The sequence below is a fragment of the Sus scrofa genome, chromosome 17 (assembly GCF_054392235.1).
Source record: "Sus scrofa isolate SSC_HxYL_T2T_F1_AM1 chromosome 17, Sscrofa_HxYL_maternal_Yorkshire_Landrace_v2.0, whole genome shotgun sequence".
In the NCBI taxonomy this organism is placed as follows: domain Eukaryota; kingdom Metazoa; phylum Chordata; class Mammalia; order Artiodactyla; family Suidae; genus Sus; species Sus scrofa.
Window position 1 is genome coordinate 26,082,970 of NC_139399.1, and position 19,269 is coordinate 26,102,238.

At 41.6% G+C, this 19,269-nt stretch overlaps 1 protein-coding gene across 6 annotated transcripts in view; it reads right to left on the reverse strand.

Annotated features, from left to right (window-relative positions):
- PAK5 (p21 (RAC1) activated kinase 5) overlaps positions 1-18,578 on the reverse strand; it is a 332,259-nt gene extending 313,681 nt beyond the window's left edge. For all 6 annotated transcript variants that reach the window (XR_014831914.1, XM_085003097.1, XM_021077404.2 and 3 more), the window contains exon 1: positions 18,464-18,578. The gene's annotated coding sequence lies outside the window, so the exon portion shown is untranslated. The remainder of the gene's footprint in view (positions 1-18,463) is intronic.
- Between the last annotated feature and the right edge of the window lie 691 nt (positions 18,579-19,269).

A 19,269-nucleotide genomic window follows, 5' to 3' on the forward strand; every position in this document is an offset into this window, starting at 1 on the left:
TAAGTTACAGATGGATTTTCAATGGGAAGGGTCAGCGCCCTTAACCTTTGTGTTGCTCAAGGGTCAAATGTATTTAGTAAAGATTTATTGAGCAACTCTCTGTGAAGGGCATCATGTGAGATGCTTTACTACAAACATAAAATCTAGCTTCTACTGTCAAGCCTCTTCCAGTCTGGAGGGAGAGGAAGAAAACAGGAAACACACATGCTTACAAGGCATGCTGATCCAGTCCACAAAGTTGGGACCAAATCCATGGCTGTACAAGTGGAATCACTGCAGAAGGCCATTCAGACTGCAGACTACTGCACTCTAGGAGGTACTGCTCACATGGACCTGATGTGAATGATGCTCCCTGAACTTTTACAACACAGAGGTCCTGAATATAAAGGAATTGGTTGGTGAACCTTGAAGTTCTGACTGAGAAGAACGAAACTCTAACTCTCAAGTTCTATGACTCAGGCCATCAAAGATTACTAAAGAAGGGCTCCAAGTTGATGATCCAAAGCCCACTCAGGACCACTCTTGTACTGGCTCTGATGGCTCTCCCCAAATTTCTTCTCCTCATTGTTTTAGGAATACCAGCAATTATGAAGGAATTCTCTATAGATCTCTCTGCTCCACATGGGAAAACACCAACATCCAAGGTCTTGTCTAGTGTAAGAAAATCTAGAGGGCTCCTTACTACACCAGCAACAATGAGTTTCTCAAAACCCTATCGCATATCCAAGGGTTAACAGCTTTTATTTTCAAAGCACAATGATCAGGGGCCTGTTAAGCTTGAATACTCAACTAGCATCACTGATGACATCTTGGCAACTTTATCTCGTTGTTGCCCCGCAACTGTTTGAAGCAGATGGCCCATTTTAAAATACTTTCCTAGAGTTCCCACTGTGTCGCTGTGTCACAATGTAATCAGCAGCATCTTGGGAGTGCTAAGATATAGGTTCAATCCCCAGCCCAGCATCGTGAGTTAAGGATTGGCTTGGGTTGCAACTGCCACTTGGATCTGATCCTGGTCCCAGGAACTCCATATGCCGTGGGACAGCCAAAAAAGAAAAAAAAGAAATAAAAAGAAATAAAATACTTTCCTGACCATCCTAAGCTACCTCAACTGATCCATTCTCACCAAGGAAACCATCTGGATTATTTTTAAAATCCTCCAACAGCCTGCTAACTGCCTGCCCAGTATCCATTCCTCACTTCTTGCTGATCAAGTACATATCAACACCCAGTTAAAATTCGAGTTCTCTGGTAGCCTAGTGGTTATGGAGTTGGCATTGTCACTGCTGTGGCTTGGGTTTGATCCCTGGCCCTGAAACTTTTGAATGCCATGGGTGTAGCATTCCCCCCCCCAAAAAAAAATCACCAGCATTTACTGTATATCTACATATAAAAATGACCGAAACTTGTCTCCCTGCCCTCAGCATACCTGTGACACATTCTTCTTTCTCCATGCAAAACTAATTTTGGTTTGGGGATTTCTGGCAAGACGTAGACTCAAATTATGTTTATTAGATATATATTATATTTTCTCCAACTTTCCCCACTTTCATGACATCTGTTCCCTTTAAAATGATCATGGCATGAGCCACTTTATGGGGGACACAGAGTTCCATTAATGCCTTGGAGGAGATGGCTTCCCAATTGGTCTACCCATGCCCTACAAGAACGCAATTGTATTACATGGGTAAGTGATTTATTCCTGGGGAATATTTCATCCTTTGTTTCATCACAAGGTCAACTGCAGCTCTACTTCTGTCCCATTTTTCAACATTAGATGCATTTAACAGCTGCATGCTTAATTATCTAAGACTCCAATTCAGCACCTATAGTACATTATCTCATTCATTTGGAAACAACTTTGAGGGCAACTTACTCTGGCCTAAGGTTCCTTTACCACTGTACCTGTGCTGTCCTTGTCTACACTACTAGATGGTCCAATCAATACACTCACATTTGTCTAGCAAAGAATACAGTATTTTAACAACTTCTGAAAGATCTCTGAAGTTTTGCAGGGACAGTCTAAGGGGACAACAGATATGGATACAGGAGCCCTTGTCGTCCATATACCTATGACTTCCAACTGCTGGTACACAGATCCATTTCCCCATCCCAGTGGGTGTCTCGTGTCCAAAATGAAACTTCTAACTTCTCCCCCAGAAGGGTACTTCTCCCAGTCTCCCCTTTCTTAGCTGAAGACAAATCCATTTTTAGAGTTGCTCAGGCCCAAAACCTTGCCATCATTCCTGACCCCTCTCTTTCTCTCCTAACTCATACCCAATCCTGAGGTAACACCACCTTGAAGATATATGAGAACTGGGTCACTTAGCAACTTCCACTACTACAAGCCTAGTCAAATCATCACCATCTCTCGTTTGAATTTATTGTAGCATCTCCTTTTCACACATTACCCCTTCTCAAGAGAGGCCACCATGACTCCTATAAACTATGTCAGATCTTTTCAGTGGTTCTGGTCTTGGTCAGAGAAAAGGCCAAAGTGTTTACCTCTGCCTCTAAGGCCCTACTGGCTCATACTTTTCACCTCCCTGACCTCATCTCCTTCTGTGCTCGTCCTCAGTCACCCTCTTACAACCCCACTGGCCTGCTTGCACTTGCAAGCCAGTCATCCCATCTGGGAGCCTTTGCCTGGGGCACCCTCCACCTGTGAAGCTCTTCCATAGGAATCGCAGGGTCGTTTACACAGGTAGTTCCCTCCCCTCCTTTAAATGTCATCTTCCATTTCTTATGCCATTTACTTATGATGTTTATTGTTCCAAATAAGACCTATCCAGATTCCCCTATTTATTTTGTTATCAAAGTACAGTTGATTTACAGTGTCGTGCCACTTTCTACTATACAGCATAATGACCCAGTCATACATATGTGTGTGTGTGTGTGTGTATTCTTTTTCTTATACTATTTTCCATCATGTTCTATCCCAAGAAATTGGACAGAGTTCCCTGTTGCACACTAGGACCTCATTGCTTATCCATTCTAATATAATAGTTTGCTATCCACCAACCCCAAATTCCCCATCCATCCCACTCCCTCCCCCTTCCCCCTTGGCAACCACAAGTCTGTTCTCTATGTCTGTGAGCTTGTTTCTCTTTTGTAGATAGGCTTATTTGTGCCATATTTTTGATTTCACATATACATAATACCACATGGTATTTGTCTTTCTCTTCCTGGTTTATTTTACGTAGTATGACAATCTCTAGCTGCAGCCATGTTTCATTATTTCGAAATAAATGCCATTATTTTGTTCTTTTTGTGGCTGCACAGTATTCCATTATGTATATGCACCACACCTTCTTAATTCATTCATCTGTCAATGGACATTTAGGTTGTTTTCATGTCTTGGCTATTGTGAATAGTGCTACAATTAACATAGTGGTGCATGTATCTTTTTGAAGACAGTTTTGTCTGGATATATACCCAGTTATCCCTATTTAAAACTGCAACCTTTCCTGAGACCATCTCAGTATTTCTAATCCCCCTGGTCAACCACTCTATTTTTTCAAAGTTCAGATCACCTTCTGATTTCTTATGCCATTTACTTATGATGTTTATTGTTTACTGTCTGTCTCTCCCTGCGCAGGAGGAATTTTTACCTCTGTTCACTCATGTGCCCCCATGCTTAAGGGCCACCCCAAATAAACACAGTGCACTGAATGCCTATTAAATGAATGGCTAGTTGGGAATTGTCACTGTAATATTTGTTTCCTATTTTATTATCTAGCCTGTCAAAGGACAAAGCAGAAGCAAATAGATACCACCCTAATAGATCAAATTATTTTTTTATTTTAATCCTACCAGTTAAGTATTTAACTGAGGCCTAAGATTTTCCTGTTTCACAGTGACATCTACAGCCACTGCATATCCTGATCTATGTAGAAAATTGCCTTCAATGAGAGGGCTGTGCGTGGTGTTTAAAATAAAATTGAGGTCTGGGGGAAAAAAGGGGAAGAACCACCTTCCAAAGTCTTCTCCCACTCTTCTAGCTCAAGCAAATAAGAACTCTAGGGACAACTTTGGAATTTTCTCTCTCATTTGTTTTTCATTACTTTTTAGTAAGGTACAGTGGTATCATTATTCTCAGTCGCCCTGGGTGATTCTAATATTGATTTTGAGATTTTTCCAGTCGTTCTATAGAAAGCATATCATTTATAAGGTTCTACTTCACTTCTGTGGGCATGTTTGCATTGTGAATGTTTTAGATTTTCCAGATGATAATATTATATGAAATATGAGGGTATCTTTTTTGAATGTTGATAATCCCTACCTCCAGCACAAGCTCAAGACCATATGATTTCTTTTTCCGTTTTGGTTTAATTCAAACTAGACAGGAAATTTTTTTTTTACAGCCATCCAATGTTGAAAAAGGTAGTTGCTGAAGCCTATTTAACCACGCAAATATTCCCACCAAATATCCCCAGATTCTATCCTCTTGAATAAATCTCATACCAGCACAGGAAGTTTAACTCTAGACTTTTTTCTAGGATGGAATTTTTATTTTTATTTTTTGACTGCATCCCTGGCATACGGACGTTTCCACACCAGAGACTGAATCCAAGCCACAGCTGCGACAGATGCCACGGCTGTGGCAATGCCAGATTCTTAACCCACTGCACTGGTCTGGGTTCGAATCCACACTGCCAAAGAGACAACACCAGATCCCCAACCCACTGTGCCAAGTGGGAGCTCCTAGGATGGAATTTTAAACCCACCTTTCTAAAATGTCATTCTCCCATAGTTAAATAACTTGGTTTAGGAGTTCCTGTTGTGATGCAGAAACGAATCCGACTAAGAACCATGAGACTGCAGGTTCAATATCTGGCCATACTCAGTGGTTTAAGGATCTGGCGTTGCCATGAGCTGTGGTGTAGGTCGCAGACTCACCTCAGATCCTGGGTTGCTGTGGCTGTGGGAAAGACCAGCAACTATAGCTCTGATTCAGCCCCTGGCCTAGGAACCTCCATATGCCATGGCTGAGGCCCTAAAAAGCAAAAAAAAAAAACCAAAAAAAACAGCTTGGTTCATGTATTTGGAAAAATGGGATTAACAAGGAACAACATATAAGGATAAAACGATCCCCAAACATAGAACAATCCTCTGCTCTAATCCAAAGATTATGAATTCAAGGACCCAAAATGCAATATACAGAAGTAAAATGGCCTGATAATATCCAGTAGGGAGGAGTAGGGACTGTGGCAAAGTGAAGACTGTCTATGGTTAAGGAAGCTTCCACTCAGCCACTGGGATGGCTGCCATAAGGAAATACGGTCAGTGTCCCTAAATTTTGTACTTGTGTATATATGAGTTTTTAAAAAGAAGCCCGAAATTCGGATTTTTAAGGAGAAATTTCACACTATGTATGCCAAAGACACAAGTAGGCCACAAGACTAGAAACTCTGCTCTAAATCAACACTGTGAAATGTTGAGTGCCTAACAGAATTTCCAGTATTCTCCTGGTGTAGGAGTCTCAAAAGGACAACTCAACCGTATTTCACCGATAGTAAAAGTCTCCCGTTGCTGTTCCCTGATTCCTAGTTGTTAGAGGGCTCTTGGCGGTAAATGTTCCTTTCAACCAGTGTAGACTGTTTATATGCCAATGCAGGTAACTGCAGCAGGAATCCAAGCTAAAGTAAACACGAACTGCTACCAGAGAGACTATCTACACGCTGCCTTGAAAATCCTTGCAGTTGTCACCCTAGAATTTTCTACTGCTAGGAATCCTGCCTCAAACACATGTGACCAGAAGCCTGAAAAGACACGGGATCCCACACTGGGGAACCCCTTGCTTGGACCGCTGACTTTGATTAATTTCCATCCCAAGCCTTCCCGGTTTTTTTCACTTCATAGCGCATCAGTTACTATGGAAACAAGTGGTATCGAAGATTAGGGCACAAGTGAATAAAACCCTGGCTTTCAATATAAAAATCAATTGACATTCAGGCAGGGGTCACATCACCAACCAAGCATATTCCTATCAGGTTTGGGACAACAGAGCAGTAGATGTAAGTGGCATCTGGTAATCAAATAATTACTCGTAATGCTTTTCAAGAAGCTCAGTTTATTTACTCTTTTGTTGGAAAGTTGGCTCTGAGCTAATGTTTGCTTCATTACTTTTCAGTGTATTTAGAATGTCTATTTTATATCCATATCCAATATTAGATTTGTCTCCAACCAGAAATAGAGAGTATAATCTTTCCTTCCATGTGTCTTTCTTTTATAGAAAGTTGAACATAATTATTAGCATACAACTTTTTTTTTTTAAGGAAATGGATTAGATCAGAACATTGCTGGGTTCCATTTCAGAATTTTAAAGCATGGCATTACTCCTTTGCATCTGGAGTCACTTTTTAGCCTTGGTGACATCCATTCATCCACAAACACTATTAGCTCTATTAAAGACTTGATGTATGTATGATAGGTTCCCAGGAGGATGGAGACAGACCCCCCAACCCTTAAATGTGGCTGTTCACCTTGCAGACCTGCTGTGGACACCCTCTCTTGGAATGAGGACACTCAGCAAGAAACAATGGCCTCTGGAAAATAACTGTCTGCATAGATTAACCTCCTACAAGGATTAACTGCCCTCTGTCATGGGACTGGACCCCTGACCCCTCCCTTGACCTTCTCCTCCTTCTTCACTGTTCCTGCCATAAGTTCCCACCATGAACTCCATCCAGCCACAGATTCCCACCACAGAGCCTAGCACCTCCTCACAGTCAGAACTGGCGCCATCCTGAGCTCAGCTCGTGCCCTTCTGATGCATTAATAAATCTCTTTTGCTTTACTAATTTGGCCTTGCATGGTCCTCCCTTGGCAAACCTAACAAAAGCTAGGTGCTAGGGATATAAAGGCCAAAAAAAAAAAAAATAATAAGATCTCTTCTTTAGGTGTTCTCAGTCTAGCACAAGAAACGAGTTAAGGAAGAAAACAACTGCAAAAAATTGTGATGAGTGCTTTGCGAGGTTTCCCAGAACCATGTGGAAGGATTTGGGGTGGAGGAGGGGTGGCTGGTAGGAAATTTTCAATGAAAAAGTGATAATCAGATGATAGGATTTTCTTTTTGGGGTGGGAATGAAGACAAAGAACAGACAGGAAACTGACAAGAGGTCTAACAGAGCTAAAGGGAGAGGCAGTAGCGCCAGGGTGTACAAGAAAAGTTTTAAATTGATGAGATTAAGGGACTCCTTGGCAGTGAGGAAAAGGGAGAGTGGACTCTTCTTGAGGAAGCAACGTGGAGGTACTATTATCTTAAAAACTCTCATAAAGAGCAAGACCAACTACAGTTTAATTCAAGTTATTCAATATTTTCTTTAGATATTGGAAATTCCTTTTTTGTTTCCATATTTCCAAAAGCTAGAGAAGAATGAACACTGTCCTAAAAACCACACAGGAAGAAAGCTCTACATTCGGCTTCTGTAAGATTTTTCTTCCCTTTAATCCCCCCTCCTCCATCAGTGTTTATATTTTTAGAGGTTAAATTATACCCACGTGGCAACTGCTCCTGCTTTGGAGGAAGAAGCTTTCTTTTAAACAAATGAGGTATAAGTTTTCTAACTCTTCCCTTCCAGGAAGCTCTCTTCCTGGGTCAGTAAATTGCGCTGGAGCTAAATTAGGCAAAGGGGCAACTCAGTTGACAGTTAAGAAGAATTAGTTGGAAAATCCGTTTGCATGACACAGATGACCATCCTTAGAAGCAAAGGGATCAAGTTCCATCTAGAAAATAGCTAGGAGTTTCTTAAATAGTATGTCAACCTTGAATTTGAATTTAAAAGTGAAGCCAACCACTTCTGACTTTATCTTATATTTGGAATTGAAGGTGTGAGCGACAGAGCTCTCTCCTGTCCTCCCTCTGCCTGTAATTTATTAAAAGAATGATGGAACCAATCATGATGGGAGAAAGTCATCTTGATTTTGTTAGTGCTGTAACAGAGGCATAGGGATATGAACTGTCCTTTATGAGAAAAACAAAGGGATTCGTCATTGCCAATTTGCCTTCATCATCAATGACATGAAGGACAATTTCCTTAAAAATCAGCAGAGGGATTCCATAACAGGCATGTTTTAAATGTAAGTTAAATTTGATTTTTTTTTTTTTTTTTGGCTTTTTAGGGCTGTCCCTGCAGCAAATGGAAGTTCCTGGGCTAGGGGTCGAATTGGAGCTGCAGCTGCCAAGATCGGAGCCATGTCTGCCACCTGTACCACAACTCATGGCAACATCAATGCCAGATCCTTAACCGACTGATCGAAGCCAAGGATTCAACCCACATCCTCATGGATATACTAGCGGGGTTCATTACTGCTGAGCCACAACAAGAACTCCCTAAACTTGCTTTTTATACAAGAAACCAGATACTGATATTTAGTTTTGGTCATTTCGTTAATCATAATAGTAAACACAACAGGCAGTCAACGCATTTACCTTCCTTTCATGAGGAAATCTGCATGAAGAGAAATGCAAAATCAGAGGATTTGGGAGTCAAAGTGGGTGGATTAATCCGGTGATTTTAAATTATTACAGGTTCAAGGACTCCAAACAAAAACTTCTCTTATATACTGAGTTGTCATAAGCAACCAATATACATGTACACTGGACTCAGATGAGGCAGGGTTTCACTCCTCTACATAATATTTTCCTTGAATAACCTATTTTATAGAGCTCTTATGAAGATTAATTAAGACACATGGTAAAATACTTGGATAAGGGCTTAACACATCTAGTTCAACATGTTAGCTATAATCACAGGAGTGCAATCTAGTTTGCTTATAAGCTACACTGCTGTTGCATAAGTGGCAAGTTGTGTGTGTGACTTAACAACTGAGTGTGACCTTTCTGAAACAGTTACCTGAGTAGACCCAATCTTAACATTTGAGGCAGTGAGAACACCAATGGACTCTCAATACTATATGTCTAAATATTTAAATGTGATTACATAATTAATCAAGATAAAAACTGTTAAATGTTCTATCGACCCAGCTTGATAAATATGCCTTCAAGATATGGTGTGCATGAACACACACACACACACACACACACACACACACACTGGAATACTACTCAGACATAAAAGAATGAAATAATGCCATTTGCAGCAACATGGATGGACCTAGAGAATATATATATGTATTGCTTTTCAGAGTGGCACATGGAGGTTCCCAGGCTAGGGGTTGAATCGGAGCTACAGCTGCCGGCCTACGTCACAGCCACAGCAATGCCAGATCCAAGCTGCGCCTGTGACCCACACCACAGCTCATGGCAATGCCAGATCCGTAACCCAATGAGCGAGCCCAGGGATGGAATCTGCAACCTCATGGTTTCTAGTCAGATTCGTTTCCACTGTGCCATGACAGGAACTCCTGAGATTATTATACTAAGTGAAGTCAGTCATACAGAGAAAGACAAATACCATATGATACGGTATTTGGTTCACTTCTATGTGGAACAAACTCACAGACATAAAGAACAGACTTGTGGTTGCTAAGTGGGGAGGGACGGCTTTGGAGTTTGGGGTAGCAATTACAAAACTATTATACATAGACTAGATAAACTACAAGGTCCTACTATATAGCAAAAGGAACCATGGTCAATATCCTGTGATAAATCATAATGGAAAAGAATATACATCACTTTTGCACTTCATAAATTTAAAAAAAAAATAAATATGCCTTCAAAACAACCAAGAAAGCAGGTTTAAACTTAAAAGATTTGACTCCCAGAACATAGCTAAGTAAGGAGAACCGACCACCCACCCTGCCTCCAGGTCCTGTATGTGGACTACAAGCTCCATCCACACATCCCATTAATAAATAATCTTTACTCAACCTTCCTCGGGCCCAGGAGCCTCATGTGAAAGGAAGTCCAAGCTTCCAGGTAGGCAAACAGGGCTCAGAGGGGACCAAGGTAGCACATGGGCTCTGAGTGGTACAGGTGGGCATGGGTGTACATGTGCAGAGACTGGCAGACACAGGTACACAGACTTTGACCTCTACTATACACTATCCAGGGGGCCCTTTTGGTAATGTAAGATTTTTCTCTGTCCTATTTTTAATGCAATTAAAGAATAATTACCTTTTCTTCTTTCCATGTGCAAGTCTTCTTTTCTCAGGGAAAAGTTAATCAACAATTATAAAAGCAATGTGAACTTGAGCATTAAATTACCTGGCCAGCCACAGACATTTCCTATTTATGATGAAAACTGTAGGAAGAATACAAACTGACCTGTGGATGATGTTTCAGTATTACATACCAAGTTACTTGAACCAAATGCCCAGTACTCATGGTGGACTATAGGACTTGCTAAATGAGCAGCAGCTTAGACATTGGCTGATGCCCCCTCCATTTCTAAATTACACCTCTCACTTCTGCTCAACTGTTTCAGGTCATCCTTTCACTGGCTCTGGTTTCAGCCGAGAATGGTATCTTCTTTTCAAACATCCTGCCCATCGGTGAAGATCATGTCTGAAAAGGCAGCTTCTTGGGGACATGTCTTGCTTACTCTATGAGGAAACAGCATCTCCTGTGTGGGCACCACCATGCACACTGTACCATGAGCTTTGTGTTAGCTGCAATCTGCCATCTCAGCAGATGTTCCCTCTGGAGGGAAGATGTGGATGGCTACTAGTCAAGGCTGTTGGCCTCCAAGCCCTGAGCTAATGGGCACTTTTTTTTTTTTTTTTTTTTATCTTTTACAGCTACACCTGGGGCATATGGAAATTCCCAGGCTAGGGATAGAATCAGGGCTGCAGCTGCTGGCCTACGCCATAGCAACTCGGATCCAAGCTGCATCTGTGACCTATGCCTCAGCTTGGAGCAACCCTGGATTCTTAACCCACTGAGCAAGGCTGGGGATTGAACCCGAATCCTCATGGACACTATGTCAGGTTCTTAACCTACTGAGCCACAATGGGAACACCCTAATGGGCAATTTAATTTTTTTGATTTGGTTTGGTTTTGGTTGTTTAGTACCTATGCCATCTTTTTTGGTTCTTTCGTTGGAAAAGGGACAATGGGACTGCCAACCAAGGTGCCCTCCCCTCTATGGTGCTGAGGGAGCCGGGTGTGGGGAGTGAACCCCAAGTTCAAAATCCACTGGCCTGTGCCCCAGCCTGGGAGGCTGTACTTGGCTGGAGCCTGTTTCTCCTAGACTCTGGAGCTGGCTAGGCTCTGGTTTGCTTCCAAGCCTGTTTTTTGGAAACACCCCCATTCCTGGCAATTCTTTTAGCTATCTGATAATCTTCTAGTAAATTCTTTTTTGCTCAAGTTACAGAGTTTCTTTCATTTGCATGCAAACTAAGAGTCATTGCTGATACACTTGGCAGAGCCCCTGACATAAAAGATAATCAATGAATGTCACATAAATGACTACTTATACCCTAAATGTGCATCATGGCCATCTTTATAAAACAGGGGGTGTTTCTAACTCATAAAACAATATGTTATCATTGACTAAATTTTTAAAAATTCAGAAAGGTATTAAAAAAAACTTCATCCGTATTTCTACCACCCACACACTACCTAACTTTTAGGTTTTGTTCCAGTTTTTATATGCCTATATGCTATTTCCAAAACACATATAATTGTAATGCAGTAATGCATTTGGTTATTTCCAGTTAAAATCTTTGTGAAGGTTGTTTCTTGTTATTACATAATCTTTGAAATGATCACTTTCAATGTGTCATAGTCTATCATTTTGGCGACTTAAAATACCTTTAACCAGCCAATTTTTATATAGGTTGTTTTCGATTTTATTATTTTACAGTATTATAACAAACAATCCTCCACGTAAGTTTTTGTCTCCATCTACTTCCTTAGCAAAGACTAAAATAAAAAGTCAGAGAAATAGGTGTGTCAAATAATCTGAACTTTTAAAAGCTTCTGACATATATTTTCAAATTGTTCTCCAGGAAGGTTCATCATTTAATTCTTCCACCATTAGTAAAGCAAATGTCCTTCTCACTGTATCTTTTCCAGTACTGAGTATTTTATTTATTTATATTTATGCTGTTTTAATCCATGAAACATGGTATCTCATTTTTCTTTTAATTTGCACTTCTGTGATTAACAGAATATTAAATATGTATATTAGCCTTTTTACTTCTTCTTTTTGAATTACTCAGATATTTGGACAATTTTGTTGGGGTGTTATTTTCTACTTACTGTTAGCTAAGAGTTCTTAAGTGCAATTATTATATTTGCTGTCCTGTCATGCCTGGTGTCAATATTTTTCTCCATGATTACTTTCTGCTTTAAACTGTATTTTTTTTGCATGCAAAGCTTTAAAATATATTCAAATCTATCTTTTGCTTTGTGATTCTTTCTATTAATTTTATATTAAAAAGTCATTCCTGGAGTTCCCATTGTGGCTCAGTGGTTAACGAACCCAACTAGTTGTCTTGAGGTTGAGGGTTCGATCCCTGGCCTTGCCCAGTGGGTTAAGGATCTGATGTTACTGTGGCTGTGGTGCAGGCTGGCAGCTACAGCTCCGATTCGCCCCCTAGCCTGGGAACCTCCAAATGCCACGGGTGCAGCCCTCAAAAGACAAAATAAAAATTAAAAAAATAAAAAAGTCATTCCTCTAAAATTATGAAGTATTTTCTTCTGGCTTTCTCATCTGCCAGAGAAACTTTCCAATTCGGAATTTCGTCTGAATTGTATAAATGGAGTTACTTAGTTGAAGATTTTCTACCTACCTAGCCAATTTCCTTGACTCTTTTGTCAAATATTCTTCACCGTTTCAAAATGCTTTCTCCATCACAGTTCTCTTTCCAAAAATTACCTGAGTCTATATCCAGGCTCTTCTATTCTATTGAGCTATCTATTGATTTTTACACCAGTACTACTCTGCTATAATGATTGTAGTTCAATGATCAGATTTATTTTTATTTCTAAAAGGGCAATCCACCTCCACCCCCCTTTATATTCTTTTATAAAATTTTCTTGACTATTGCCAGATGAATGTTAGTGTCATTTTGCAAGTTTTCCTAAATCCCAAAGCAATAAAACTACATAATTGATCATGGAAAGAGAACCAAATCTAAATATCCATCTTTCCACCCAAGAATAAGGCATGTTTTCATTTGTTTCGTTTCTTTTTCTTTTTTTCCTTTTTACTGCCACACCTGCAGCATATGGAAGTTCCCAGGCTAGGGGTCAACTCAGAGCCGTAGCTGCTGGCCTATACTACAGCCACGGCACCACCAGGGCCAAGCAGCCTCCGTGACCCTCTCTGCAGCTTGCTGTAAGGCCAGATCCTTAACCCACTAAGTGAGGCCAGGGATCCAATCCAGATTCTCTGGGACACTATGTCAGGCTCCTAACCTGCTGAACCACAAGGCGAACTCTCATTTGTTTCTTATTTTACGTTAAGTAAAATTGTATAGCTTCCCTACATAAGGTGTTAGACATTTCTCTTCTTCTCCAAGTATTTTATGTACATTTCCCATTTTTCCCAGATAATATATATTTTTGTGGATTCATGAACAGAGTCATTTTCTACTTATTGTTGGTAAATACAGGCATTTGAGGTAATCCTTGATTTTGAACATGTATTTTATAACCAAGCATCTTACTGAAATCTCTTAATAGTTCCATCAGGTTTTAGTTGACTCAGCTCTGGATCCATTGCTTTTAAACAAAATCAAGATACAATGCCTGAATTTTCATTGCTTAGGTAAAGTTAGAATTAAACATAGGCATTAAATGATACTTTTTATTTATTTTTAAAAGTTACCTTTAATGCAAATACTAAAATGACATGATGCAACTATTAAAACGACATGAAATGAGGCCACCCTAGAAATCCAAAATATAACCTGTGTTCCCATGCTCTGAACCACCTTCATTTCCCTCGGGTATGCAGTCCTACTATTCAAAATTACCAAAGGGGGCTCTAAATGAGAGAGATTACATCACTTTTCACTTGGGTTAAAGAGGACAAATAAAACAGTTCAGCTGGTTTTTAAGAATTTTGACAACTGCAGGAGACAAACACACCAGGAACTTATTTTCATATGAAGAGCAATTTGTCTCCTGTTTTAAGCCCAGAGACAATAGGCAGGATAATTTTTAAGGTAAACCAGGCCCATCTAGATATGTTCACAAAGCAACTGCATGTACCTCTACAGATGAGCAGGTTCTCTCTTCCCCAGATAAGCATACATTTCCTATTTTGAAAGACCAGGATAATAGTATCTAATTATTAATTCATCGAATATTTTTTTGTGCATCTAATTTGGATTCTGTGTTATTGGTAAAGAGTAGAGAGCCATCTGTAGCAATGAATAGAAATAGGGATGAAAGAGAATGCAGCATATAACAGAAGCTCAACAAATAATACTATTTATTATTACACATCATTATTTTATTATTTATGATTATTCATATCTAAAATGCCAAAAGTCTGGTTCATCACCATCTTCCTAGGGCCTCATATGGGAAATATAAATGTCCAATAAATATTTGTGAAACAATTATTGATTGACATTTTTACAAAAGCCTCACTTGCCAGAAAATATTTTCACTCATTCCCTAACTGCTCACTTAAAATCAATTCTCAGAAGATGCATTTGTTAAAGCCAAGAATACTCCTGTAGAAGTCAGAATAAGGCTCTAAATTACTCTTTTTATGTAAGGTAGTAAAGAAATAAGTTAGTCAAGAAATAAAAAAGCAGATCTTTACACTGGCACAGAAAAGTGAGGGACAATATTCATTCCTTCTCTCATTGACCATCCATTAAATATCTTCTACATGAAAGACAGGAAACAATTGGCCATCACAGAGCTTACAGACATTAAATAAACAGCCAAACAAATAAACAGGAAATTGCAAATTGAGGTTAAGTGCTATTGAAGAAAAGGAGAATGGTGATGAGAGATTTGGGTTAGTGAGATCAGGAGACCAAAGAGGCCCAAAGGGTGAGTACAGCTTGGACTGGAAAAGCACAGGAGAAGTGCTTGGGATATTCAAGAAACAGACCAGTATGAGAGCACTAAGAAGAAGAGATGTTCAAGCTGATGCCAGCAAAGTGCCCAAGGCTCCAAGAGTCTCTGGAAACTGTCCCAGGTATGTGGATACATCTTATGCAGGGAACTAACATGGTTCCTGATGAAGGATCGAATTGGCAGGGCCAAGCAGGGAACCAGGGGTCTTTGTAGAAAGTTATATTAGTGGACTAAGTGAGAGACTCGACAGCTTGAAGATGGATGGGGGTGGTAGTGGGGATGGAAAGAAGAATCTATCTAGATTTTAGAGCTATATATGTAGAAGACAGAATTTGTAAGGTTTTGTGATAGTTTTAAAGACGGAGGGCAAAGGGAATAGAGCTATCAAAGATGACTCTTGAGTTTCTGACAACTCCAAGGACAGAGGTGCCATTTACCAGGATAAGAAAGATTAGAAAGGTGTGAAGATTAGAAAAAATTTGTTACTGTTATTTTTGTTGTTTAATATGATTTTCTGTTGTTTGTTTGCATTGTGTTGCTGGGACAGCAAAAAGGGAGAAAGGCAACATTGACAAATCCATCTGGGATAGGGTATGTCAGGTGTGTTACGTGTGCAGGATTGAAACCCTGGACTGTCTTGGTTTCCAGACAAGTGACATTTGCATAAATGAGGTACCTTTGAAAGCTGCTCTTCCCTACCATGTTTGGGTATACAAAACCTCAAATATGTTAAAGAGATTACATAAACTTTAAAGTCTTTCTGAATGTATACTCCTTTATCTTTACATTCTGCTGGCATGCTGACATAGTATTAATATTGTTATTAAATACAGACTACAAGGTGTACAGGGCTCCATAATGTCCCCCCCAAATTCATGCCCAACCAGAAGGTATAAATGTGACCTTATTAAGAAAGAGGGTCTTTGTAGCTATAATCAATTTAAGACTAGGGTGGGCCCGAAATCCAGTGTGAATGGTGTCTTTATTCATAGAAAGGGGAAGGGGAACTTCATCGTGTGAAGATGGAGGCAGAAATCAGAGTTATGCTGTCACAAATCAAGGAATATCTGGGACTCCCAGAAGCTGGGAGAGGCCAGCAAGGATCCTCCTCTTGAGGCTTCAGAGAAAGCACGGCCTTGCCTATACTTTGATCATGGACTTCTAGTCTCCAGAACTGTGAGAATAAACTGAGAATATATTTCTGCTATTTTAAGCCCTCTAGTTTCCAGTAATTTGTTATGGCAGCCCCAGGAAACTAATACAGTTGGGAAGATTAAATGAGATCACATGTGTGAACCTGACTAGCTTAATACAAGCCATAGAGTATAGCCTAAAAAACCACCCAGGGAGTAGGTTAAAAACTTGCTGCAGTGGCTCAGGTTGCTAGAGAGGTACAGGTTCCATCCCTGGCCTAGTGCAGTGGGTTATAGGACCTGGCATTGCCACAGCTGTGGCTCAGATTCATTCCTTGGTGTAGGAACATCCATATGCCACAAGTGCAGCCATAAAATTTAAAAAATTAAATTAAACAAATTCATTTCCCTTTCTCTTACAATGATCACCACCATTGTCTTGGTGGTTTATATTATGAATAATCCACATGCTTACCCATTTAGATAAAGTCGTACTAGTCCCAGTCCTAGACTTGTTTTACAGATAAGGAAACTGGGGCTTGGGAAAGTTAAATAGCTTGCCCAAGATCACAAAGCTAAATATGGAAGAGTCAGAGCTCCAACTCAACCATTTTATCACCAAGATGATACTGCACCTAGAACACCTGCTTCTCACACCTGCAACACTTTAGCAAAATTACAAAATGAAGGAGGGGGAGAGGCACAGTCAAACTGTGTTTTCAACGCCTGCAATTAAAACTCGTATTTATTAACAAAACAAGTTCAGGGACCTGGTACAATCAATCTCTACACATTCACAGAGGAGCACAAACATTTCATTCAAAGACCAATGCTATCAATGAACTTGGCATCAACTTCCACTGCTTCCATTAGTGGTGTTTCTGCTTTGCACATATGTATTCCAAGTCAAGGTATTATCCTCAACTCAGATTGGACATTTACGGCTTTAATTTATTGAAATGCATTTTCCTCAAGCATTTCCCATTTCATTTTGATGATATTGACTCACTCTTGCCATCTAAGGAGACCATAAAAAATAAATGCTGTAAGTACAGAGGGAAGTGTTTTTAAACTTCATAGTCACAGATGTCCATCCCTTAAATTATAAAGCAAAAAATACATGCATATTCTAAATTTGCTTTTCCTCCCTAACTCGGTGAGTTGTACCGCTGAATAAAACAGATATACAAAATAAGGTGCTAGAGCTGTTAGTATGGGGTGTCAATTTCATAGAATTCTAGCGTAGGAAGGACTTCTAAAGAGTGTCTAGTCCATCTGGACTCTACATGCCACCAAACCCCGGAAAGGAAAACGATGCATTGAGAGGTTTTGTGAGTTACCTAAGACGCTATGTCTATCTCTTGGTAAAACCCTATAGAATGCCAGGTTTCCTGATTTCACCAAAAATGTATTCAGCCCTCTAAAGATGTCATTAACTATTAACGATGACACTTTGCTCTGGCTTTGTGCCAACTTTTTTCTTTTTTAATTTAACCCCCCCCCCAAAAAAAAAAAACCACCATTGGTAGCCCCAATGCTTCAAATTCCCTTAATTGATAATCTAATGTTGAATTAAGTCTCCACCCAGGTTTATTGCTCCAGACACAAACACATGGATGCCAGAAGGCTGAACACGCTTCTCCTTCAAACTGAGCACAGATGATCTCTGGACTTTTCAAGTTTACCTTCCAGGAGGCCGACACAGCAGGCAATTCTGACAAGAGTTTGGAACCGAGATCCTCCTCCACGCTCTGTCCACACCCGTACCCATGCAGAAGTTCTCTCTCTCCATTACAACCCACCGCACACACACACACCAAGGCAAGTAACAAAGGAAAACACAGCCCCATAAAGGTTCAGCTATAGCATCTTCCAGTCTACACCTGCCAAGAGACAAAAACCATATGGGAATCCTGCCCTGGCAATATGTCCAACACTCCTCGGGAGAAGCAGGCACCGTGGCACCCCCGGGGCGTGCGCGGCTGTATACACAAAGAACTGGTGCCGGGCTTGCCAGCGGTTGGGGGACCAGCGCGCTCCCAGAACTGGTATCCGGGGTTCTCCCCAACGCCCTCCTGCCCGGCTGAAAAGAACTACCCTTTATTTGACCCGTAGAGAGCCCATGCTGGATAGCAGCGCATGGGTGTAGGGGCCGCGGGGGGGAGCGGTGGTCCCCGGATCCCCTCCCTTCAAGCCAGCGGATTCCCAGCCTTTGGCACCTCCTAGGAGATGCACAACTGCGCGCTGTCACAGATGTCCGCTTCGCATCCTCTCCCGGCAAAACGAGATGCCGGGGTCCTAGCCGTGCGCCTTCCCGCAAGCTCCCCTCCCCGCACCCAGATCCTCCCAGGCAGCCCCGCCAGGCAAGCCTGCCTACCTGGTGGCTGGCTGTCAGCGCAGCGACGGTGCCTCATCCCCTTCTCCTTCTCGGCTGCTACATTGCTCGGAGCGCCATGTTCCCGGTCTCCCCGGGCGCACGCCGGGCAACTACTACGAGCTGGGTAGGGGCAAGGGGGGCGGGGGCCGGTGGGAGGGGGCGGGAGGCAGAGCCAAAGCTTTCTACTCTCCACCCAAGCCTCCCTCAGCTACTGAGCATGCCCAGCTGCCCGGCTTCGCCCTGGGAGGACTTTCCAGGAGCGCACGCAGCTGTTCCGGGTTTTCGTGGCAGCCGGCGGGAGGCAGGCGGTAGCAGCTGCGGGGGGTGGAGGGGTAGGGGGAGGAGAGGTGTCGTGGGGGAGGGTCGGGGGGAGTGTCACCGCGCCTCGGTTCTCCGAGCTGGAGAAAGCCGCCTTTCGCCAATCCGATCACGCTTTCCCTCTGCCCTCTTCAACAGGGCAGCTCCAGCACTCCCCCTCACCCCACACTCTGGGTTTGCCGAGATGAGGTGCGGGACCAAAGCGGGGCCGAGCTTTGCAGAACTGGGAGAGCACGGAGAGAGGGGGCGGGACTGGGAAGCAGATCCTTCCGCTAGCCTGATAGCTACCACCTGGACCCATGCGTCTCAAACTTCAAGGTGTCTAAGAATTAAAATGCAGATTCTAATTCAATTGGCCTCACCAGTCTCATTCAATTGGCCGGGTCTGAGAGTCCGCAAGCCAAACTGGCTCCCCAGTGATGTTGATGCCTATGGTCCTCTGAGCATCAAGGATCTAGAGAATTCTTCTCTGACCTTTGAGTGGCCCT